This window comes from Macaca nemestrina, chromosome 2 (assembly GCF_043159975.1).
Source record: "Macaca nemestrina isolate mMacNem1 chromosome 2, mMacNem.hap1, whole genome shotgun sequence".
NCBI lineage: Eukaryota > Metazoa > Chordata > Mammalia > Primates > Cercopithecidae > Macaca > Macaca nemestrina.
The window spans coordinates 21415304-21441189 of NC_092126.1; the positions used below are offsets into that span (position 1 = coordinate 21415304).

At 41.8% G+C, this 25886-nt stretch overlaps 1 protein-coding gene and 1 long non-coding RNA gene across 10 annotated transcripts in view; both read right to left on the reverse strand.

The window, feature by feature from the left end:
• The window catches only part of LOC105488945 (leucine rich repeat containing 3B), an 88668-nt gene extending 75773 nt beyond the window's left edge, over nt 1-12895 (reverse strand). For 2 of the 9 annotated variants that reach the window (XM_011753466.3, XM_011753470.3), the window contains exons 1-2: nt 12327-12895; nt 3299-3455 (exon numbers count right to left, since the gene is read on the reverse strand). The gene's annotated coding sequence lies outside the window, so the exon portion shown is untranslated. Of the gene's footprint in view, nt 1-3298; nt 3456-10037; nt 11173-11194; nt 11474-11501; nt 12284-12326 lie in introns of those variants that run through there. The other 7 variants (XM_011753467.3, XM_011753468.3, XM_011753465.3 and 4 more) reach the window with 7 other exon arrangements.
• Nucleotides 12896-21997: 9102 nt separating this feature from the next.
• The window catches only part of LOC105488944 (uncharacterized), a 31250-nt gene continuing 27361 nt past the window's right edge, over nt 21998-25886 (reverse strand). The window contains exons 2-3 of the long non-coding RNA XR_011619617.1: nt 22838-22940; nt 21998-22488 (exon numbers count right to left, since the gene is read on the reverse strand). This is a non-coding gene — a long non-coding RNA (uncharacterized lncRNA). The remainder of the gene's footprint in view (nt 22489-22837; nt 22941-25886) is intronic.

A 25886-nucleotide genomic window follows, 5' to 3' on the forward strand; every position in this document is an offset into this window, starting at 1 on the left:
GACTTCATCTAGATCTAATTACTTCCCAAAGGCCCTGTCTCTAAATACCATCTCACTGGGGGTTAGGACTTTGATACTTCCTTAATAGCAAATGTGCTATTTCATCTATAATATTAGTTCAGTAGAACAAGGTGTCTCAAATCCACCTCAGAGGAGAGGAACCTTGGCCCCTCTGGGACTCCTGCAGTGGTTCGGGGAACAGGGCTCCAGAAACTGGCAGGAAACGGGAGCTATAGAGGCATCAGACACTGCAGTCCTGAGGTCCAGGTGGCTTGAGGCTCAGAGGAGACTAAAACAGACTCTGAGGCTCAGGTCAGTTCCAGAAGCAGAGGTAGTAAAATTTTTGCAGTGGAGCCAAAACTCATAATGAATGTTCTTCTGAAAGTTAGGTATCCTTATTTCAAGGTCTGCCTGTATCTTTGAAGCTTCTTATGATCATGTTCAATCAGGCAATACAACAAAACAAATAAAGATAACACAAATCAGACAACACCAACATTCAATGTATTATAATAGCCTGGAGTTTTTGCAAAGCTGCAATTACACAGAGCTTTTAGCCAGCCCCAATGAAGCAAGCTGGGTATATATCCAACTCTCAGCAGTGTCAAAGCCAACATTCACCAAGCTCAGCCCCTCAACCATAAATAATTTGACTTTTATAGGGTTTGATCATTTCCTTAAAAGCCTTTATGATCAAAGCCAGCCTGGAATGGAAAGGGATCAAAAGATGGGAAATTACACAAATGCAAGTGCAGATTTTGACATAACCCCCATTAACAAGTAGTGCAGCAGATGCCTTTTCAGAGAAACCCCCCCCCCCCATCTCAAGGAAACAACAAACACACACCATGTCGAGGTGAAATTTTTTCTCTGTCACCCTGAATCTATGCAGAATCAATAAATAACTCTTAGCTGGATCTTTGACACACAGACTTTCAAAATGGAATGTCAAGCTCCTTGTGATGTTTTTAACAGAATAAAGGGGAAAAATACACCTACGTTTTTCTTCCCCCATCTATTGTTAAAATTAACAAGGCAGGTGAGGACATTCAGGTATCTTTGGGTGACTTAAACCATGCTGAGGGCTGTACTGAGTATATGGCTCTGCCACAGCATGCTAGGACCCAGGAAGAATTCTAACACTTGTCTGATTCTTTGCAAGGACTTTTATCTCCATCATCCAAAAAACTCCTCACAGCAAGGTATGAAAGACAAGAAATATAGCCATTTGGCAGAAAACCAAGGCTCAGAGAGCTTAAGAAACTCTCACCTGTGGTCACACGGCTAATGGCAGAATCATATTCAAAATCAGAAATTTCAATTGCAGAGCTTGTCATCCTTAACCAAGCCTGGAAACCCAGGGCTCCACTTTTCTGTGGAAAGCTGAGTATAGCCTGCATATGTGTTTTGTTTTGTTTTATTTTGTTTTTAATTTAATTAGTTCTACTATGTTTTAAATGAATTGGTTCTACCAAACATTAGGATCTTACACATGAAAATAAGGACTTCTGACACCTTTTGGAAAACTCAAAGTTCAGACCTACACTGGTGCAGGCAACAGGAGAAAAAAAAAAAGGACTAAAAGGAGACTGCAGCTCACTTCCTGGAAGATCTTGCCATAACCCAGAGCTGATCAAAGATCTCCTCTGTCTGTGACCTCATGCTCAGCTACACAAAACCCTAACAAGTCATTATTCTGTTCCCTTTTCCTGTGTCTGTGCTTTCCCTCCTCCTAGGATAACCCCATCTGTCTTATCAATTTGGTGGGTATACATAATCTTCCAGGATTCGGTTCAAATGGACCTGGCTCCACGAAGAATTGACCATGAAGTCAATTCTGATACCCCTGGGATAATCAGGCTTTGTTCAGGGTTCTTGAACATTTTCTTATGCTTGTTTTACAAACCTGCTTTCATCTGTGTACATTCAGTACACAGTAAGCAATCAATAATATTTTGTTCAATAATAATAACAATGACTTAAGTAGTACTTCTCATGTGCCAGATACTGTTAAAAAGCACCTTGTTCATGTTAATTCATTTAAGCCTCACAACTACCTATTATTATACCCATTTCACATAGAGAAAACTGAGACATACTAAAGGTTAGAAAAATTTCCCACAGTCACTCACTCAGCTATTAAATGGCAGATTAATTAGAACGTAGTCGGGCTACCTTTGGATGAATGAGTGGGTGTGTAGGTGGATGAATAATTAGATAGAAGAAAGGGAGAGAGAGAAGAAGAGAAAGGAAGAAGAGAGGGGAGGACAGATAAACTGTCAGCAATAGGGAATGGCGGCGGAGGCAGATGTGAAAAAGTGCTTTCTGTTGCAGGGGCATCGAGTCTTTTGGTGGGGTAGGGGCAGCAGTATGTGCTTGTAAACTCTACAACCAGCTTTCTAAGGGAAAATGCTTGCTTTGTAGTATAAACAGTGGTGCAAATCCTCCTACCATGGCTGATTTCATGATGCCAACGTGATATCTGATTACAGAGTTGGAAAGGGCCAGTTTGAACATACCAGGGCACAGGGTATGCCAAGGAAAATGGCACATAAAGTGACAGGTAACAGCCAGGTGACAAAGGACTGTGGAGGCCAAAGCAACTCCATCTTGGATGCTAATCCACCATGTTGACTTCTGATTAACTTCAGTTCCTGGAAGGCCTCTAAGATTTTCCACTTATCTAGTGTTCCTTGTGTAAGAGCGGGTACTTACTTACTATAAATCCTGCCCTTAGGTCAAACAAATTTGATGTTACCATATTCAATAGTTCTACAAATCCTTTCGGAATCATCCCTTTCCTATAATATGTAAACCCTGGGTCTAGTGGGTAATGGCTCAGGGATCCACCAAGATGGGCACATAGTCAAAATCTAAGGAACCCTTCTTCATCTTCCTATATCTTGCCTACATGACAATTATCTTGTCTCGCTATCGCCTGACATACAGACATGACTTCTGTTCCTAAGTCCCAATTGTAGGTTTCTTTCTGATAAACTAGATTTGTCAGCCTCTTTCTTCAGCCTCTCAGCTTCCTTGAACTTTGGGATAGGTTTGCGTAGACCTGCCCATTGCTAAACAAGGACCTGTTAAACCATACTAAGGATGCAATCCTCTTATATGCAAGCAGGAGTAATTTAAAGGATTTTAGCAGAGAGTGATATGATCGTATGCTTATAAAGAGTTGGACACAAGCACATAGTCAAAATCTAAGGAACCCTTCTTCATCTTCCTATATCTTGCCTACATGACAATTATTGCCGCAAGAAAAGTTATCAATTGTTTCACCCCTTCGTACCTTGTCCCTTTACCGGTCAGCTATTTCTCTCTCTGTGTCACTCCCCCTCATCCTTTTATTGTAGGTTCCCAGAAGTGCTCCAGGTGTAACAGACCCTCAGGACTGTAGAGTGTCCATCTATCATTGTTGGATCTGTAACATGTAAGGGCTGGAAGACCTAAGCAAAGAAATGAGTCTGAATTAACTTAAACAGAGAAGACATCATATGGAGTAAAAATAAAACAATGTCAGACACATCTTTGACATTATACACACATATAACTGAAAAGGACTTTAGAAATCATTTAATTCCTAACTTTCCTCTTACTGGGGAAGTAGAGCCCAGAACATTTGACGTAACCAGCCCAGTGCCACAGAGATGGTTAGAGTCAAAGCTGGAACTGGAACTAGAACTAGGTTGCCTGGTTCCCAAATAGTCTATACGCACATAAAGAGGGCATTTTCTGAGATGTCGCCACCCCTGCAAAGTCAAAAGCTTTCTTAGAAGAGTTTTTTTCTTCTACTAAGCAGGTTCTATTTCATCAAACAGAACAAACAAAAACTTGCTAATTTCCAGGAGCAGGGACATTCTGTTATCTTCTTCCAACACTGGACAACATGAGCCATCTGTTTAGCAAACACTCCAGGACCACAGTTCCCTCTTTATCACTCAAGGCCTTATTATCTACTCTAAAAATTCTTCAGATCCTGACCTCTTCCCATGGTTCTCCATCTACCTGCCTGGGCCAAAGCCATTTCCTGATAACTGGGAAGTGGGAAGGGAAACGAAGTGAATCTTTAAAAACTATTTTGGCAAGTCTACTCAAGAGAAATTGTTGGAGGGGGAGTTGAAACTTTTGGCTGAAATGCAATGGACTCTGATAATTCACCCTCATTTCAGGTGGTATTGGCCAAGGCTACAGTGAACCTAGCCAAGGGGGCCACTGGGAGCTAAAACACAAGCCAGGATTCATGGGGCCAGGATCCAGGAGGCTATTTTTGCTCCAAGGAAGCCCATTTTTCATTTCTCACAAAGGCATCCCATATCTTGGTTGTGGCCCTTATAAAGGATCATTTTCCAGCTGAAGGTCTTCTCTACTTTCCAATACCACTATCCACAGTCTTGATCCCTAAGAACAGAGCAGAAAAAGCCACTTTCCCGAGTCAGAGAAGTGAAAACTGATCTGGGGAGGTAGGTCCCAAAGTGCTAACGCCGCTAGAAGATCCCAGAGTGCTAAAGCAGCTGTATTACCATTTGCCTGGGCCTGTCCCAATTTATACCTACTGTCTTGGAAAAACAACTAAGAGCCCTTTCATTCGCCAAAGTGTCCCAGTGGGAAATGATAAATTATATGGTTGCCATTGTCTGGAGTTCTTGGGGTCAGAGACCTCCAAGGCATCTACCAATAGAATTCAACGCATTCATGAACCTGCATGGAAAAAAAAATCGCAACTTTGTGAAGCTTAAACGGCAATGTACCATCTCATTCCATTTTAAACACAGGCCATAAACCTCAATAGTAGCAGTACTAGTGATTAAGTCACCAATATAAATATTTTCATATCACAATACAGCTGCCATAGTTATCTCATAGGAGCATGTATGCCCATTCCTACTTCGAAACAATACTAGCCACTAGTCCCACTACAAGATCTTGTTATAGAGGCATTATGTAAGAAGCACATACATTAGTAACAGTGGTTTCTTTTATAAGTTGATAAACAGATATTTCAATAAAATTGGTTTGTGCTATAATCATATGTATTATATTTTATGCATTTAAACATACCATTCCAGGGCCCCTAGGCTTTGTCAGACTGTCAAAGTGCACCATGGAGTAAATCAGAGAAGACCTTGGCCTGGAGATTGATAAAGCCACACTAATGTGGCACTCTGATATGTGAGAGAGAGACCTTGTCCTCTGGCTGGGGAGCTAGGCTGCCTGTGAATTATCTACGCTATGCGGTGTTATTTAGTGCATTCCTTTTCCTTGTAAGCCTCTTCTTTCAGTCTTTATTACTCCCATTCTCTTTTTTTGCCTTCTCTTATTCTTACTGTTTTGTTTTGTTTTTTTCCCCCCTTATCCTTTGGTTTTGGTTTACTATCAGGTATTTCTTAGTCTTACTGTGCTAAGTATCGGGTTCTCTTCCTTTGGGTAGGTTTTTTGTGGTTGCTGTTTTTGTTTTTGTTTTGCCATGCTTCTCTTACTCCTCTTTCTCTCTTGCCCCCACCTTTCCCACCTTTCTGTGCTGTTGTCTGCTGCCTCTAGCTTGGCCCTCCTGACTTGGCTGGCCACACACCATACCCCTTTCACAGGTTTTATAGCGGAAGCATTGGGTATCAACAGTCCACAGTACATCTTCCCTTTGGGAATCATTTTCAGTTTACTAGCAGACACTGTTTCTGAGCCACAGTTAAAATAACAAACTGGCCACTCCAATAAATGACCGCACAACACATAGTAGCAGGAAAATAAAAGCTTTGAAACCCTAAGCTTAAATATAATTGTGGAAAGGGTGAAAAGTATTCCACTTAATAATCCGTGATGGCCAGACATCTAGGGAAGATCAGCAGCCTGGACCAGGACTCTTCTCAGTGCATAAATTCCCAGTGCAGCATAGGAAAAGCATACTGCTTAGTCACTGCTAACAGGGGGAGCCCTCTGTAGCAGGCCTATACAATGATTATTTCTCCAAATCAGAGCTCAGGTTAGAAGACTCAGGGGAAAGCCATGAGACCTCATGACCTTTGTGCTTTAGCTTTAGAGAACTATGCACTGTGCCTTCAGCACGGCCCTCACCAGAGGACATATTTGTCCTGAATTATTATAGCAGTCTCTCCCAGTAAGTTACTGAATATTTCTTCTATCAATGACCTAAAATTGGAAGGAAGAAGGGAAGGAAGGAAGGAAGGAAGGAAGGAAGGAAGGAAGGAAGGAAGGAAGGAAGGAAGGAAGGGTGGGAGGGAGGGAGCAAAGGAGGGAGTGAGCGAGGGAAGGAAGGAAGGAAGGGTGGGAGGGAGGGAGCAAAGGAGGGAGTGAGGGAGGGAAGGAAGGAAGGAGACGGGGTTGGGGGGGGCGGGTGGTAGAGGAGGAAAAGAGAATAAAAGGAAACTAATCTGTATTTGGAAACATACTCACCACTTTGTCAAATATTACTCCATGGTTGAGGATAGCTTCACATATTTGTAATATTTGTTTCCATTTTATTTCTAATGAAAGGCATCTAAAGCATTTTTTTAAACTGTCTGAAAATGCAGTGACATTTGCACTGGACAAGTATTAACATAAAAGGTAGCTGAGAGAGCTTAGGATAAAATGGAACTGTAAATTTCATAACCTTTCCTAATCTGTTCATTTATTCTCCTAAAGAATAAAATCTGGTTTTATTTGGGGAGGATTTTTTTTTTAAGTATTTACTCCTTTATCTATTTTGAAAGAACTATATGGCTCTTACTATTAACTTACCAGCTGTGGTGGAGAAATAGTATGTTCAAACCTATCAGCTTTTGAGAAGATTCCAGATTTCATTCTCATATGAAATGACCATTTCGTTTGTCATTGTCATGTTGAGATGTATTAACTCACTAAGTTTTTATAAAGTATATGTAGATATATACTAACATCTAAGGTATAAGAGCTTCCATCATGACTCCAAACCACTTATCAAATAAAGTTCACAAAGTCACAATCGGCAGATAATAAAATAAATACAAAATTTATTAATCTTATGGATTATTCAAATCTAAATATAGATTAAGATATTTTATATTTGTTTAAAATAAAATCAATAAGGGTAAAGCTTCTCAGGTCCTACTCTCAGCTTTTTTTTTTTTTAGTATCTTCTTCAAACTCTTTCTACAGAACCTTATTATTTAGCTTCTCTTGCTATTAAAAATAGTCAAGATCAGATATTCTAAATCTTGATTATTTTTTATTTTCAAATATCTAACCCAAGACTTTTAACTCATACTGTGTATTGTATAAGCATATCTATTCATTGTGTTCTGAATGAAAGTTTTTATTTTTTCATATCCTTTGTCTCAGAGCATATTGCTTAATAGTAATTGTTATTCTAAATGTCAACAAACTCATATTTATATAAGATAAAGGCACACCCCAAAGAATTTCCCCAGAAGATGTGTGATGTGGGACTTTTGATACTGCACCACACAGAAGCCACAATAAAATAAGTAGAGGGGATTGGACCACATAAGTAAGGTAAGGATACAGCTCCCATGAATAAACCAGGAACTGGACACCAGAATATCTGCCCAGGTTCCAAAGGATTCCCCTTCCTGTGGTCCCTGGGACAGAAACCATTTCTTTCGGATATTGTCACACTTAATTTCAGTGTTACATCTCTTTTCTTTAACACTGCTGCAACTCAACTAAGCTGGTATCCCCACCTCCAGAAGGTCACCCTTCTGGGTGATCTGGTTTTGAATGGCTCTTCCTGAAGAGTGGGGCAGCTGTGCAAGTTTTTCCTACTTGCATAAAAACAAAATTGGTTTCTAATGAATTCTCTGGAAAATGAATGCTTCCCCTTGAGATAACTGGGGTCTTGGGGATTCAGAACAGTCGACCTGACACAAAAGGCAGACTGAGGTTGGGGGTAGGAAAAAAAGGAAGAAGAGGGAGCAGCTCTTAGTGCATGCTGGATCTCTGTGGGCATTTTGGTCACACCTGGGTCCCTCAGCAGCCAAGCCTCACCTCCATCTTCCTCCACCCATCCCTCCTCTGACAATAATGTTGACTCACTCTCTTCTTTTCTTCTTCCACCTCCCTCACTATAGGATGACCTAGGTCCTAGTGTGCCACAGCATTAGAGATAGAAATCCTATTCCAGGTGACATAAAAGGCACCAGGTTTCCACCATCTGTCTATGACTCTTGCCCTGCTGATGTGATTCTGAAAAACAGGATTCTTCTATCCCCCCTATTGATTATGACTATTACTGTAGTCATAGTCAATATTACTATTGACTTTGTGTTAGTTTGTCTCCAAAGAGAGGACATCCTGGTACTATAGAGAAAAGACATGAGGTGTTCTTGGAAACTAGAGCTTTGTCTCATGAAATGCTTAAAGGTGTATGAAATCCTCAAGTGACTGGAGAAAGCCCCCTTTGTTGAAGGGGCTAGGTAGGCAAGGAAGTGACAAATATTATTGGAAGTGACAAAGAACTATTTTTCCTCTTTCTGAGCCTCAAGTACAGAAATATATTGTTTTGCCTTAGCTTTACATCAGCATAAACTTTAATGAAAAGTCAAAAATCCACGAGAAATCCAATAATTCATGCCATTGTATTCAAAAGAATGTTTCCTGTGATAGGAAAAATTCCGTATTATTTTCACAAATACTTGGAAGTATGGAAGGATGAAGCAACTCAATCTAACAGAAGACTTTGCTAAAATCATTAGAAATCATTTAATCTTATTTAGAATCATCCAGAGGAGGCTTGCATAGTTAATTTTTGTTGATCTGAAGACTTATAAATATTCTGCAAATTTTTATTTCTGCAAAAAGAGTCAAATTTGTGGTAGCTTATTCATTATATATGATATAGAGTTTTTTCTGGTTATGCTGATTGAGAAGCATTTATGGGAAAATAAGCAAAACACTCTTTTTAAAATAAAAATTATTTTCCTAATTAATTTTAAGATGCTAAAAAAATAGCGGAAGTGAGCATAACTTATTTATGTATAATGGTACCATATTTGAGCAACAGTCAAAAGGCAGTGGTTCTAGCATTAGTTACGCTACAAATGCACCAAGCAGCCTTGAGCTCAGCATTGAATCTCCTCCCTGAGTCTGGATTGGGTGGGATGATATCTGAGATTCCTCTTAGCTCTAATTCTGTGACTCAATTCAGAGAGAGGCTTTCATTTGCCGAATACAATTGCTACATAAAACTGCCTCTAGTTCTTGACCACAGAGCAAATCCCTGTTCATATTTGGATCCCTCCTTCCATTTATCTTCCTATTTAAAAAGAGAATGCCTACGAAAGGTTCAGAAGAGAAGTCCAGTACCAGTAGCCAGTTTTGTAAATCGATTTACAGTACTAGTATTCCACTATACCAAGATGTACCCCACCAAACTTTGAGACAGGCGATATGCAACATCAGTCTTCCCAATACTCTGGTCACAGGGGCTCACAGGCCAGGACTGGCACTCATAGGATGCCCCTGCAGTTTGGAGTAAAGGGTTAGGGGCCTCACTCATGCTTCCTTCTAGACAAAGGGTTTTCAGTACCAAATAGGGCTGGGAGTATGGGACATACTCAGTGTTCTCTGCTCACCAGACCAATCAGCCCCACCATTTCCTGGCTGAATGCCAATAAGCAGATAACTTGATTTATTCAATACTGGGTTTCCCCATCTATAACACGAGATAAGTATCTCTACCCATCTTTCAGGACTGTTGTGAGGGTTAAATCTAACACAAGCATATACAATATCACATATAGTGTCTGGAATAGAGTAAGAACTCCACACCCGCTAGCTAGCGCTGATTGTTACATTACTATTTGTCTCCCCAGCACGGTTCAGCAACCTGAAATAAACCCACCTTGATGTGGATCTGGAGTCTTTCCTCAAGTTACCAAGGGACATATTCTAACTTGTTTCGACATGCAAAAAGAAGTGGCCAGAGCGCAAATTCAGGCGACAGATAAGCATTCAGAAAGAAATGAGCCCAGCGAGGGGGGGTTGGGGTCAGAGCTAAATCTTGTGGAGTGTGAGTGTTAAGTCTAGGATCCTACCTCAGGTATCCAGGTGCTTGTGAAGAAGCCGGGCTCTCTCACCAGGCCTGGCCTGTGAGGGTGTGGCCTTTGTGCTCAGGAACTGCACCAGGAGCCTGAGCGCAGGGAATCCCCGTTCTGCTCCTTGGGGCTCTGGAGTTTGCCACCGCTAAGGCAGGGAGCTACCTGCTCCAGGGGTGCCCCGGAATGGGAGGGACTGACCTCGGGATTTCTCCCGGGAGCCCTGGCGAGTCGATGTTTCCTTCGATGTGGCCAAGGCGAAGGACCCAGAAAAAGGAACTGCTCTGAATTTTGCTTTTTCCCAACTGGTACAAAGGAGCAGGAGTCCTCTGTAGGGCACCCGCGGAGAAAGTAAGAAAAGCCTGCACGTGGAAGGTCTGAACAGGGAGGACCTAAAGGTTGTACAGGGTTCCAAACCCACCCAACCAAATGTTTCCCTATAGGGCTACTAGGAACCAGGGATCCACTCTCAGCCAAAGGCACCTCTGGGAGAGGAGCATGCACCTCCTCAGGGAGAGAAGGGTTAAGTGAGGTGCTTACTGTCCTTGGTAGTCACTGTGCCCCCACCCGGAAATAGGGGGCTAGGTGGATAAAAGGGAGGGGAGGCTGCCTCTTCGAAACAGCTGACTAAGCCCCCTCCCGCAAACGGTCTTGCACTCCAGATTGCTGGGGTGCACAGGAGAAAAGAACCTCCCCTTCCTGCATTTGCCAGAGCATCTGGAACCACCAGAAGGATCTACCTAGAAACTGCAAGGTGGGCAGATCCACCTCTGCCTGGGCTCCCAGGTCTAAGAGCTGGGTCTCCCCTCACCCGAGGCCCACACCTCCTAGCTCTGCGTTTCCCTGCGCGCCCTCAGCTCTGCGCTCCCCAGCCTCCTGGGCGCAGCACAGGGTTCCCCCCACTCCCTCGCTCCGCCCAGGTGCGATTTGTGGAGGGGCGGGGGAAAGTGGCTCCCACCGCAGCCTCCGCTCCTGCGCTCTCCTCCAACCACTTTGGACCCCTGTTTACTCGCCGGGCGCTGGGGACTCCCCTCTACCCCGCACACACCACACACGTCTCCCCCTGGGAGGCAGGAGTCCCCTTCCTACACTGCGGCTGCGGAAACATCCTTGACTCCCGAGCGCCTGGCAGAGAAGGTGGGCGTGGGTCTACCGACCTGGGTGCGGAGGTGACGGAACGTAGAAGCAAGCGGGTGCCAGAGAAGAGAGCAGACTATGGTCCTCTTAGAGCATGGAGAAGCATCCCTGCTCCGCGATCTGACCATTCAGTCACCACCCAAGATGCCAACGCATTCAGATTCTCGCGGGGAGGTTTGTTTGCTTATGGGGAGGGAGATCGCCCCATCCCAGGCACTGAGCAGCCTGCCTTCCCAAGTACCCAAGGGCCCGGCATTCCAGGGCTCCATTCCTTGTCTCCACGCGCCCCCAGGTACCCAAGCCCCTCCCCCATCTGTATTTACATACCCAGGCCAGCGCCCTCCGGACTCAAATCCCTTTTCCTCTTCGTCAGATGGCCTCTCAGGACTGGCCCCTCGTCCACATTAGCAGTACCTTTTCATTTCCCTCAACCGTGGGCAGATCTACCCGACCCTCAGCTTCCTCCTCCACCGCACGAGCAGCCTTTCCCTCCCTGAGCCACTTACTTCACCCACCCATATCTGCACTTGCAGTTCCCACGGCGCACAGCCGCAAGCCACTCCAAAGGTTTCATTGCCGAGTTGGGGGTGGCGTGTGCAAGGATGGACTGACTCCCATCGCGCTGGACGAAGCTTCAGGGGTGGCCGCAGGCATCCTCCACGTCCCACCTCTCTTATTTCACCTTCCCTGTCCCTACCGAGCTCCTAGAGGCTCCTAGAGCTCCTAGAGCACTGCTGGGTCCCAAACCCTCGCCTCAGGAGCCAGAGCTGCGGGGAGTGAAAAGTCGACTGGCAAAAACACACAGAGAGAAATGGGCAGATGCATATGGCAAGAGGGGCTGGGGGAAGGGCGAATGCAAGAACTAAACCTGCAACTTGCACAGCACGGGGTGAGCACCGCGCAGGGAAGGGTCACAAAAGTTTGCAGACTATTGTATAGCAGCCGGCTGAACAGGAGCAAAGAGGGTCGACTGTATCTCTCCAGGAGGAGGTCTCTCCCAGGGTCTGCGCAAAAGGGATCGGGGGGCTTAGAAAGGCATGGCTTAGAACTGAGGTAATAGTTCTCTACTTGTTCCTTGGAGGGACGGCCTAGGTACCCGGGGAGAGGGATGATCCCGCGCGCTGCGAAAAGCAACAGGCGGCTGCACCTTACCTTGCGCCAGTCCCGGGCCGGGGTGGCTGCTCCATCCTCGTGGCTCAGGGAGGAGGCGTTGGGTGCGTATGCTTAGGGGTGTGCGCGCTGCCAGGGCTGCAGCGGCCGCCACGTCCAACCAGCTGCAAGCCGAGCTGCCCACCTGGGACCGGGCTGGCCCGGCGGGCTTGGCTCCGGGCGAAGGCGGCGGGGTTGGTGCGTGGCGGCTGGGTCGCGGGACGCAGGCAGTGCGTGGCGCGGCTGGCGTTTTCGGGCGCCGCCACCGAGCGAGGGTGCGGCCCCGGGCTGCCGTGCGGGGCACGACTTGGCTCGCGTTGCTGCGGCGGCCGCTGCAGACCCTGCTCCAGGCGCCGTAGCCTTGCAGGAAGAGCAGACAAAGACGCGAGAGAGGCAAAGCGCCGCTTGCCCAGATGCAGTCGGCTCAGTCACTAGAGGGAAATCGCCTCCAAACCCAGCCTGGGGATGAGGGAGGAGGGGCGAGGCGGCTGGGGACTAGAAAAGCAGCAGGGAATTAACGTGACAGTCAGAGTCCAGCCAGCGCCTCGCCGGCGCTGCTCTCTCGCCTCGCCGTTGGGGGGTCCGGAAAGGAGAGAGGGGGCGGGGGCTGAGCGTTGGCTGCAGGAGACCAGCTGAGGTAGGAGTATTAACTCCCTCCGCTGCTCTCGCCTTCCTTCCTCGCACCCTCTTACACAGCTCTACTTGCAGCAGTCTATGGCCCCATTCCTTCCCCCATTTTTCTAACTACTGAGATCAGAGCTGAATTAAACTGGTGAAAGGAGCAAAACGTGCAATGGATTGATTGCCCTCTTTGGGGGAAAAGCGGAGGCTTAAAATCAATTCGACAAATGAGTGTTTACTGGGTGCCGAGTACTGTGCTCCTCTATTGTGAGGGAGGATTATGAATAAGGTACCCCCCTCCCGCCCCAGGTTCCATTGTCAGATCTCAGAATCAGTTTCCCCTGCAGTTCTGGAAGCCCAAAGTTTCGGAGTTGAGTTGTGGTCCCTGATCCCTACCCTCAACCCATCTAGCTTTCTAAAGCAGAAGAAGGTGAAATTCAATTTTCCCTTCTCCTTCCTGGGATGACTTTAATGTGCAGCCGAAATGGAGTCTCTAGGCCCCTTAAAAAGCGCGCGCACGCCATTGTGCGTGTGTGTGTGTGTGTGCGCGCGCGCGCGCGAGTGTGAGCGCGCTCGCGTTTGCGCGTGTGTTTTAAGAGTAAGTCAAATTACTGGTTTTAGTGATGTTCTTATTTCATGATTTTAATTATTTACCATATCTGCACTAGACACCAATTTGGAGCAGAGGAACCCGGCTCTCCAGACTCTACAAATACCACCTTTTCTCTAAAGCTTTTTTCCACTACCCCAGTCCTCTGACAGAGAGGAAGAAATCTTTCCCCTCTCTTTGCCCTCTCAGAATTTTATTTGCCAATAACTTGCGGAACTTATATATTTATAGATTTATCTCTTCACTCACATATGAGTATTCCCTGTGCTTTTTGTTTGTTTGTTCTCACTGCAACATCCAGCAGTGTTTTGTATCTAATGGGTACTCAAGGAAAGCTTATCCAGTTGAAGGTCATTTTCTCCTTCAATATGAGCTAAATCTCACTGTCTCTAGAATTAAAGAGACTCCAGGGATGAAACTTTTGATTTAGGGTGTGGTGGAGGGAGCTACACATCCAGCTAGGCTCACAGTCCCTTTACTGGAAAGGTAAAAAAATATATATATATCTAATTCATGTTGGTCTCTAGACAATCAGTCTTCTTCCACTGACCACCTCTGTTTCCTGAATTCCCAAAAGCAGAAGAAAACCAAGCTGCTGAGCAACTGAATAACGCAAGGCATATATTTTCAGCTGCCAGCACCTAGAGCAAACCCATTCCAAGTGGAGAATGACCAAAAAATCTTGATTATTTCATGACCCGTGTCGAGTATGTTGAAAGCCTGCCAGTTTCCTCATTTCTATTGAGGCACTCTTATTCTGGATGCATTTTACAACAGTTTGAACAGTGTTACATCGCTGAGAGGTGAAGAAAATTGCTTTGTAGTTTAAGGATATTTAAATTTGCTTCTTTCTTTTCTGTCCCACCTTCTACAAATTACAAGATAGATACCTCAGATCAGGAATGCTCCATGAAAAAGTAGGTCCATAATGCAGGAGATTAGACTAAATGACTCTTAAGCTATCTTCTGTCTCTGAGACATTATGATACTGTGATTTGAAAGATTGTGGTTTAAAGTTTGTTTTTTTTTTTAATTTTTGTTTTTTAAAAGACATTTTAGAACACAAACATAGATACATTTTGATAGCAGGTATGTAATTTTGGTGTAGTTTTTCTGAAGGAAAATTTGGCATTGCTGTTGAAAGCATAACATTTTTACACTTCATTTTTCCAGTGACTCTAATTCTTCAAATTCATCCTCAGGAAATAACTGAGGTTGAGCAACAAGATTTATCTACCTGGGTATTCATTGCAGTGTTGTTTATATTAGTGGAAAATTGAAAAGAAATAAAACTAAACTCAAAAGTCTACCAAGAGAGGAATGGTAAAATATTTTGTAAATCTATCCAATGGAATATCAGTCAGACACTAAAATGTTGTAGGTGAATAGGTGAATATTATCATGATTTATGGTTGTAATATAATTTTAGTCAAAAATTTCAAGTGCACAAAGTGAGATGTAGAATAGTAAAAAATAAAATCTGGAGTTGACAAATCTGGGTTTGAAACCAGGCATTTCTACTTGCTGACTTTGTGATTATGGACCTGAACCTCCAATACATAGACTGTATAATTGGGTTGATTTACATTGTAGTATTGTTGCAATTAAGTGAAATAGCATTTATGAAGCACTTAGCATGGTGCCTAATACACAGAAAATCTCAATACATTAAATGGATTTATTTGGCAAACAAATGTATAAACATGAGGTTAAGGTATGATATATTTTCTGATAAAAATATATACATATATAGACTCATTTCTACAGTAAGATATACATCAAAATTACCAGTGGCTATCTCTGCTGGCACTGGGATTTGGGGTGTCTTTTTAAAAAAATAATCCTGTAGTAATCATAAAGTAAAATTATATAGTAAATAACAGCAGAATTTGTTTTTAATTTAATTGTCTTTTAATTAAAATACTACTAACTATGGACACAGGAAACCTCTCGATTTGGAAGTTCTCTGTTTTTGTTGATTCATCAACAAGTCATCAACATTACTTGTTGACTGTTGGTGTCACCCATGCTATAAAAAGGATAAACGACAGGGCATGGAGTCTGTCACCTCTGATATAAACTTAGATTTGTTTTGTAGCAACCAGAAGTCAAGTCCAGCTCAGCAAAATATGCTGTTTAATATAAAGAGCTGATTGGTTGCTACCCTTGCCTTGTCTTGACAGCCAATACAGAGAGAAGGAGAGAGGAAAAGGAGGGATCAGAAGCTATATTTGTAATTTTTGATTAGTGAACTAGAGAAGGAAGCCTAATGCTGCAGGGCCATGACCTTCACGTCTACTTTAGTGGCCCCTGTGGGTCAGAGATGGATGGTTTGTACAAGTTGTCTGTGTATATTACAAATGTTATAGAAATACAGAGGGGAATATGATTTATTGGTGTTTTCAGTTTAACTTTCTTTAGAAATAGGGACATACGATTGAAAAATCAGTATGTTCCAGAACATATTTCATGTAAAAGAAATTCTTTGAATTTTAAATTGTATTCCCTCTCTGAAACTCTTTACAGAAATGAAAATGCATTTCTCTGAGCCCAGGAATTGATTTTCTGAAATCTGAATCGTTGGGGTGCCTGAAACTCTGCTGTCTAATGGATGAATGGGATCAAAATGTGAAGATATGATTATCATGAATCCTTTGTACAAGGTGTTCCAGTTAACTACTAATAACAAGCCATCCTTAAACTTCTTGGCTTAAAATAACAGCCATCATTTATTTAACCTGAATCTAGAATTTGGACAAGGCTCACTGAAGAAGACGCACCTCTGATCCACTTCCCACGTGGCTCGCCATATACCTGATAGGCTGTGTTGGCTGTTGGCTATTGGTTGAGCATCCGACAGGAGCTGAGAGCCAGGGACCTTAGTTTCTCTCCATGCGGGGCTCTCCATGTGCATCACACCATAGGTTCTCAAAGACTTCCTCACCGCATAGCGGTTGGGTTCACCAGGAGAGCTCCAACAGGGGTCAGACCCTTTCCAGATAATGAAAACCTGAACAGTTTAGCAGTATCAATTGTACAAATTCATCCAGTCTTCAAACAATATCATAAATTTTAGCCCAGAACACACCAGGCAAACTGAACCAGTGGACTAATGGATCATTTGAATGACTTAGGCAAATGGATAAATTTTTCTTTCATTTATTGAGATAATTTCATCAACAATTGGAGTCTTAGTCAATAAATGAATTCATAATATTTTCTATATCAAAAAATTAATTATGTCTTCACATAGGGAAACTAAATTTCTCATGGTGTTTTTAAAGGCCTCTGCAATTTAACTCTCTTCCCAGTCCTATCTCATCACCTCCTCTAGTCTCTCATATTTATCCATCTTACCTGAGCCTTGTTTTGACTTGTATTAGGGCTCAATGTTGAGAAGTCTCCCTCTCTTACTAGACTCTAAGTTCCTTGAGAGCAGAGATTTGTTCAGTTTATGTCCCCACAACCCTCAGCCCTGAGACATGCATGAAGCATGTGCTTGATATACCCTATTGAAAAAATGAATAATTCAACATCCCTTGGCTTTCTAATTCAATCATTCATTTTCCAAAATGGCAATATTGGTCATGAGCTACTTCACAGGGAAGCTAATTAATCCCTGAAACTGGAAAATGTTTTGAAGTTCCACAGTATTTTAGAAGCACACAGGAACATTAATATGTGTAACACACACATTATTATTACTTCCCTGACACATAAATGGTAAATAATCCCTTTTTAATGTGTTTGTTTTGGAGGTACTGGACAAATTTGCAGAAAGTAATGTACTGTTGACTCATTTCTACTAATGGACACCTGTGTGGACTGAATAAGATGTGATATCTTCTAGCTCTATTATTTGTTTATTTCTCCAACTTTCAGAGCTGCTATTTATACATTCTTCTTGCCAGAAAGGCGACCGTGACATGAGAATCTACCTTCTTGGGGTTCTATGTCTTAACAGATAGTATGGGTACCTAAATGATTCTAGGAGGGCCCCAGCCACATAATTACTGTGATATAACTACAAAGCTGCATGATCTAATAGAGAATCCTTGCCCAAGGTGGAACTGTCTCTTCTCTGGAAATTTTGTATAAGAAAACTAGGAGGGTTGGGTTAACATCTCTGGTAGCTAAAGCTGCAAGATATAAACCATAGGTGCAATGAGCAGGTATATTGTCTGCCATGTGGAGAAAGCCACACTGCAGTATGAGTGATAAAGCTGCCACACAGGTACAGATGTGAGAGACAGGGCAATTCCCTATAGCTTCTATGCCCCTGGATACAGCTATTCAAAGGTCCAGCCATGTCTCTGTTTTTCCTATAACTTTTTTATATACACTCATTTCAATAAGTTTCCCTTTTTACTTAAAGTCATTCAACTTTTCATTCCATCATTTAGGACCTAAAACTTTCAACTAATGCAACAACAAAGAAAGATTTGAGGAATGACTCTCAGAAAATGTTTAATTAAAAGTTGGAGAGAAGTACTTTGGGATGCTTTGATGGAAGGCTTATATTTTTCAAAGTTAAAAGCCCAAAAGCAACATAAACTGAACCTACTTTTCCAGACAATAAAAATAGGAACTTAAATATGAAAACGTGATCCCAGTGTTTGTGATTTACTGGAATGTAGACTTCATGAAGGCAGAGATTTGGATCCTTTGCCACTATATTCCAACAACTGGAATAGAATTCTACATAGGGTAGGATATTAATATTTGTTGAATGAGTTAATGTATTTACTTGTTGCATCTCTTTCTGAATCCCAGTAGAAATATGAAAAACTCTCACTTATTGAACTCATGCTATACAACAGCCATCGTGCTAAAATGTTGTCATAATTTCATTTCATTTTTTACCAGACGTTGGAGTGTGGATGGAGGGGAACTGTGGACTGAGAGGACTTGTTCTCATAGATAAAAACGGTTTGCTTAAGGGCACAGAGGTTCTGTATATTGAGGCTAGGGGTTAAACCCAGGATCATCTGTCTCCAAAATATGTGTTTTATCTACCATCCCACAGTCACATATTAATGTGTTTATAGAAATCTTTCCCGAGGTATTAAGCTGTAATGGGTAGAGCTAGACTGGTATTTTGCTTCATATATAATTGCAGCTTTAAATATCAAGGGTTTTATGAATAAAGAATTAGTTCCCATTTTATAGACAAGTAAGTGGAGGTCTATGGTGTTGCCTCAGTATTCATCAATGTCTTCTTTGAAAGTCTCATTATCAGGATGGAAGCTCTACTGTTGCTCCTCTTGCCTTCCCATGAGGAGACTTCATAATGCCTCACTCTCTTGTAGTTGTTGCTGCTCTAGCACATCACCTTTGTGTCTCCGTCCTCAATCCCACAGCTTCCAACTGCAAGGAAGCACCTGCTTCTCTATGCCTGGTTTTTTGAGGAGTGCTAGGGGACTTACTGCTCCATTAACAATAATTGATGAGAATTGATGGATAAATATCCCACACACAACTCCTCTTTTGGGCTGTCTCTAAGGCATGTTGTACACTGTGCCCCAGAAGTCCTCTGTATGATTAAGCACTCATTACACACAACACTAGCTTGCCCCAAAGCGAACTCTTTATAGGCTTCTTTCCCATCCCTCTCTCACTGCCCTACACCTCTACCAGAATTTTCCAAATAAATTTCTTGAATTCACACACTTATCCCAAAGGTTTGTATCTGGGATAACCCAAACTAAGGTATCTCTCTGGCCCATTCACTCTTGAACTCTGAAAGAGGGGGTCAAATTACCTGACTGAGAGTTTAAAAGAAGACACTGAAAATTATCCTTACATTTATCTCTTTTGAAGATGTCAAGTTCATAGAACATACGTGTTCAGACTGCACTCTGCATGCGCTTAAGGACTTGCCCTTTGGGGAAGGTCTTAGTTAGTGACTGAATGAACTAATCAGTTTACTTCAAAAGTAAGGTATTAGGACATATCAAAGTCCTTATAGATCTAAAATCATGTTTCCAATCAACTTTATTTGCAATACAGTGGACATTTTAATTTCCATCAAAATTAGCTTCACATGATTCATAATAGCCAAAAGGTAGAAACAACCCAAATGCCTCCATCAACTGACAAATGGAAAGATAAAATATATTATAACCATATAATGAAATATTACTTGGCCATAAGAAGGGATGAAGTATTGATACATGCTATAGCTTGGATGGGCCATGATACTATGGTAAGTAGAAGAAGAAGCCAGTCACAAAAGATCACATATTGTATGATTCTATTCACATGAAATGTCTGGGGCAGAGAAATGTACAGACACAGAAAGTAGATTAGTGGTTGCTTAGGGCTGTGGTGTGAGTTGGAGATGAAAAACATGATACCTAAAGGGTGTGAGGTTTCCTTTTGAGGTGATAAAAATGTTTTAGCATTGACTGAACTGTTGGTTGTCCCATAGCTGTGAATAAAAGCCATTGAGGTATATTCTTTAAGTAGGTGAATTATATCTCAAAAAACTGGTGAAAGTTAGCCCCACATGGTTATGCAAAATGTTAACGTTGTGTGAAAGATATATGAGAGCTCTGTACTATCTTTGTGACTCCTCTGTAAATATAAAATAGTTATCTCTTAAGGTTGTAATAATCAATTGAGATATTATATATGACACCACTGTATCTGGCAAATATTCTCTTTCCCCCTCATCCTTCTCCCTCTAACTAAAACAGGGGCCCATGTGGAGAGAGAGAGATATATTATATGTACACATTATATATATAATGTAAAGAGTATATATATTATATATAGTATATATTTATATATTATATATACTTTATATATTAATATATATTTTATATACATTATATATTATATATATATACTTTACAGGTGTAAGATTTGGCCCGATAAGGTGTAGTTAATATCCCTATTACTACAATTTAATAGACATATTAAGCCAATTCAGTTTTCAATGCCAGAGATTTGGGCAAAACAATAAAGCAAGGTGATATCAATAATTGATGCCAATGTGGCCCTCCTCAGGAATTGTTTTTTCTTGTTTCTTTTGCACCCCATCATGGCCATTTTTGTTATTTGTGTGTGTTTTATGAAAATGGTAGCATTCCACCAGACCCACATGTAAGCCTCGAGGTGCTGATGCAGGCTTTCTTTTCCTTCTTCCGTAGAACTCGTGAAAGCCAGCACAATATTTCTGTTAGTTGGTCTGGAGTCAGTTCTGTTTCTAATTATGGGGTTTATTTTCTTCTTTTGTTGTAAAGTTTTCTCCACGCACTGGGGGTGTTTCAGGGATTTGACAGGGAAGCTTTCCCTGTGGTCCTGATTTCATCATAAGAAGCCAAGGGTGTGGAGGAAATGCCCTTGCAGGAGTGGAGGCGGGGATTTCAGTCCTTTATCTAAACTTAAAAGGGACTAAGGAAACCACAGACAAGCCATCTAATCCCTGCAGGCTTCAGTGTTTTCTTCCGTAAAATGAGAGGATTGGCTTGAATGTCTCTAAAGTTTCACTCAGGCCTGACATTCTCTCAAAATGCAAGCATTTTCCTGAAGTTTACTGACAAGCAGTTGCCAAACACTAGAAGAGTGCTGATATGTTGCTAGCTAATATTATCTCTCATCTGTTCGCAGCATTTTGCTGGGAGATCATCAGTGGGAGCGGTTCAGTGTTCTGATGTCTGCTCCGAGGAAAGCTTTAGAGAACACAGGAAGAGGGAGTGATACAGAGGGCAGATTCCTCCAACATGGGCACGGATGCTTGTGCTCTGTTATGATGTTAACACAGACACAGAGAAACCAACCGAAGGCTAGTCTCAGTGGCTGAAAGATGAGTATTACATAAGTGCAATTTTACTTTCTGCGTTAATCTTTGCTGAGGTAATTGCCTTCATTCTATTTTCAGTGTGGTGTTGGCAGTGTTGCATGGCCTACTGACAGTTGCTCAATAAAAATAGAGATCATACCCTAGAGAAAAAGCACAATATTTACTCGCAGCCAATGCCCCGCTTCTATGAACCATGGTACTCAGTTCCTCAAGAGTTAAACGGAGAGAGGTGCTTGCTGGACAGGAATCAAGGTTGAGTTGTATTTACAGGTTGTTGGGTTTGTTTGGCACACAACTATGTATACAAGGAGCCATTAACGATTTCAGCAAGCAGAGATCTTTCCAAAATGAGTACACCTGAAAGCTATATTCTTCTCTTCACACACCACATATTCACTTTTAGGTCACCCTTACCCTCCATGTGCACCACCAAATGCAACTAAATGTACCTCCTAAATAGCTATCTAATGGCCCACAGCACACCATCTCTCTCCCCTCTTCCCACCTGCTGTCTTGAATCATAACATTATTGTTTCTCATCTGAGTACTTCAATATTCTCCTAAAAGGTCTCACCATCCCTAGTTCTCCCCTTACCTCCCTTCCATTCTCTGCATAGCAGTTGGAGTGATCCTTTTAGTCTGCTAATGTGACTGACATGCCTTCCTCAAAATTTTTCAATGGTTCATGATAACATTTTAACTTCATTACACAGCCCACAAGTCTCATTATAATCTCCTGTCTGCCTATTTCACTAGCCTCACCCCCTGTCATTCTTCTTTCTTCTGTGGTACAACTGAGCTTAGATGCTCACAGTTCCCCAAAATTCACCACATTCTTGTGCCTCTCATTGAAATGCAGCCTGGAATGTCCAATTCATTCAGCCAGCTTCTCATCTTTTGTGTGTCTCTCACTAACACCCTCTTGAGCTCTCTTTCCTGATTCTCCAGGCAGACCTAAGGACTATTTCCTTCTCATTCTCAATGCTCAATCTACATTCTTCCAACATGTCTATAATCAAACTAGCATTGTCCTGGTAAACTCAAGTGTGATCATCTAAAGGTTGAGACCATGTATTGGGTCTTCATCTCCTTACCACCAAACCAGATACAAGGTGCTCAATACATGCCTAAGGAAGAGAATGGAAAGAACATTTACTAAGCACCTGAAATATGTCATATGCATACTTGTAATTTTTACTAAAGCTATGATATTTGGAAGGTGGGGAACAGGGAGGGAAACAGTGCATATTTTATGAGTTATATCTAGCAGAATGATAAAAGTAATAAGAGGAGGGAAAGATAATAATAAAAATCATGTATTTTGAAAAGGAACAAACCAGAAAGAAAAATTAATAAATCATGAAAGGGAAGGCAACCTGAGCATAATATTAAGGAAATAAAAACTTCGACTCCAAGTGACTTTCCCCCTACAGGCAGTAAAAAGGCTCTGGAGTTCTCACTATTAAAGACTCCTACCATATTTAAGGATGGCCTTGATGATGAAGCATTAGCATGCAGGATGGATTGGTAAGTGTCAACGTTCCAAGTAAAGGGAAGTTCAATCATCACTTTTCATAACCTGCAGAGATATTAAAAGAAAGTTTTTACTACAAAACTGTTTACCCACAGAATTTAATCATAGGTTACAGCAGAATTTTTCTCTTATCATCTTAAACATCAAAGACTTTGACTTTTAGTGGGGAGTATTGAGAGGTGAGGCTAGAGAAGCAGCAGAGAGGAAATTATAATGAGACTTGAAGACTGTAATACAGAGTTAACATTTTAACATAAAAGATATGGGGGCCATAATATAATTTTGAGCAAATTGTATCACAAGCACATTTTCAAGCTAGAAATCTCTTGACAGCTGTATTCAACATAGTGGGAATGTATAAAAGGGATGGGAATAGTGAGACCATTTAGGACTCTATCACAGTACTTGTATTAGTCCATTTTCACACTGCTGATAAAGACATACATGAGACTGGGAAGAAAGAGAGGTTTAACTGGACTTAGAGTTCCACATGGCTGGGAAAGCCTCAGAATTATGGCGGGAGGTGAAAGACACTTCTTACAGGGTGGCAGCAAGAGAAAATGAAGAAAAAGCAAAAGTGGAAACCCCTGATAAAACCATCAGATCTGGAGAGACTTATTCACTATCACAAGAATAGCACAGGAAAGACTGGTCCCTGTAATTTGATAACCTCCCCCTGGGTCCCTCCCGCAACATGTGGGAATTCTGGGAGGAAAAATTCAAGTTGAGATTTGGCTGGGGACACAGCCAATCCATATGAACACTCCAGGCAAGAAAAGTTGCTGCTCTGAATCAAGAAGACAAGAGGGTATGGGGAAGCATAGACCAATAAGAGAAGAAGATTCTGAGGTAAATTAAGGTATATGGCGTTATCTAAGTGACCCATGATACAATGGAGTCCAGTCATCCCTTCCTTGTACTAACTTAATGAGGCATTTCTAGCCCTTCAGAATTGCCATGACTAACAGAGCCCCAGACTCACGGTGGCAGACATGGTTGGTTTTTCACCCAAGGACCATCATCTTGTCCACCATTCTTCCAGGAGAGCCGATTTCTCTTTACAGAGGCTGAAAATCTACTTTCTCAGATGCCCTTGCAGTGAAGAATGGGAAACAGACACGATTCCAGTCAAGGAAACCTAAGAAGAAGCTTGCTGGGAGATTTTTAGCAAAGACATTTTTCCTTATAAAAAGATCACAAGAGAAGCAGTATCCTTCTTCTCCTACTAATCATGAGCTTTGCCATGTCTATATGTGCTGGTTAGAATCAATGCAGCCATCTTGAGACCTTAAGGGAAAAGCCAGTATAGGGGAGTGGAACAATGGAAAGACCCTGGGTCCTTACTGAGGCCACCACCTACATCCAAACTTTGGTTACATGAGATAATACAAAATCTTATTTTAAAAGTTCTTACTACTCAAAGAGTGAGGTCAGTGGACCAGATGTATCAATATCACCTGGAACTTGTTAAAACTGAAGAAGCCTGGGCAGTATTCCAGAAATACTAAATTATAACATGCATTTTAACAAGATTTCCAGAATAGGTTTAAGCCACTTTTAATTGGGTATTTAGTTGTTTGGAGTTGGAGGAATCCACACACAGTTCCTTTTGTAACTAGAATTGATTGGATTTTTTGTTATTCTACAATGTTTGACCACCTCCTCTATCATAAAACACATTTTATTTTGTCATGTATATGTAATATGGTTAAAACTATCTATGATCATCTGACCTATGCAATTTACACATTCTTTAAGGGTAGGCTGTATATCCTATTCACTTTTATATTTCCCTTGCTACCTACCATTGAGCTTTGTGAAAATTAGTCATTGAAATATTTGTTGAATGAAAGAATAAAGAGTAATCGTTTCTTTGAAATTCGTCTGGCCAATGAGAATTTTAGAACTTCCGATAATTAGGTACAATGGATTCTAAGGTATGCTGATGATCTGCCTTAGGCTGTGAATGTATTCCGTTTTCTTATGCAAACACCTTTCCAGATACAGCCCTGTTCCACAGAGCTCTTCAGAGTCAAGATGCTCCATAAATCTTGGATCTTCTTTGAGGTGGGCCACATCACTGCCATTTTCCTGAAGCTTGGTTGTTACTGGAATAATGAACATCATCTCAAGGTTATGCCTGTCAAAATCACCAAATCCAGCCCCATTGGTACCACTCCAAACACATAGATTCTTAATTTAAAGTAATCAATGCCACAAATCAATCCACCATTTAGCATCAAGAATTGAACACTGAATAAGGTCAGGAAAGAAATCCCTGGCTTCCTAGAATTCAGGAAAAGCCTAAAAGGGGCAGACACATTCCATTCAGATGACTCTGCTTCCCTTAAATGGCTCTGGCAGGGGTCAAACTTAGAGAAGCTAGAATGCAAGGTTAAATATAGCAAATTGATTTATCTTTTTCATTTAATAAAAAAGCATCTATAGATTTCATAAAGAAGAAACTCTGCATATAGCTCATCCAAATAAAGAACACACACACAGAGACAGAGACACACACACAGAGAAAGATGGAGAGAGAGAGAGACAGACGGAGGGAGAGAGAGAATAGCTCTAAGCTATCTTACATCACATGCACACATATGTAGCCATGTCATTTGACTTTCTGCTCTATCCATTATTTGTAAATATACTTTTATAGCCCATCCCATAAATCTGTGTGCTTGCCTGCTTCCTCAGCATCTGGCAAAGCAATAGACATTGCAGTTATGGTGATCAAAGCTCAAGACCTAAAGAAGAAGAGTTCTAAGCTATGGTTCCAGCTCCATTCTGATGAGAGGTTAGAAGTGGACCTATATCAGCCTCAGTATATATATATATATATTTTTTTTTAATTTATTTTTATTTTTTATTTATTTTTTATTATACTTTAAGTTCTAGGGTACATGTGGATAACGTGCAGGTTTGTTACATATGTATACTTGTGCCGTGTTGGTGTGCTGCACCCATCAACTCATCAGCACCCATCAA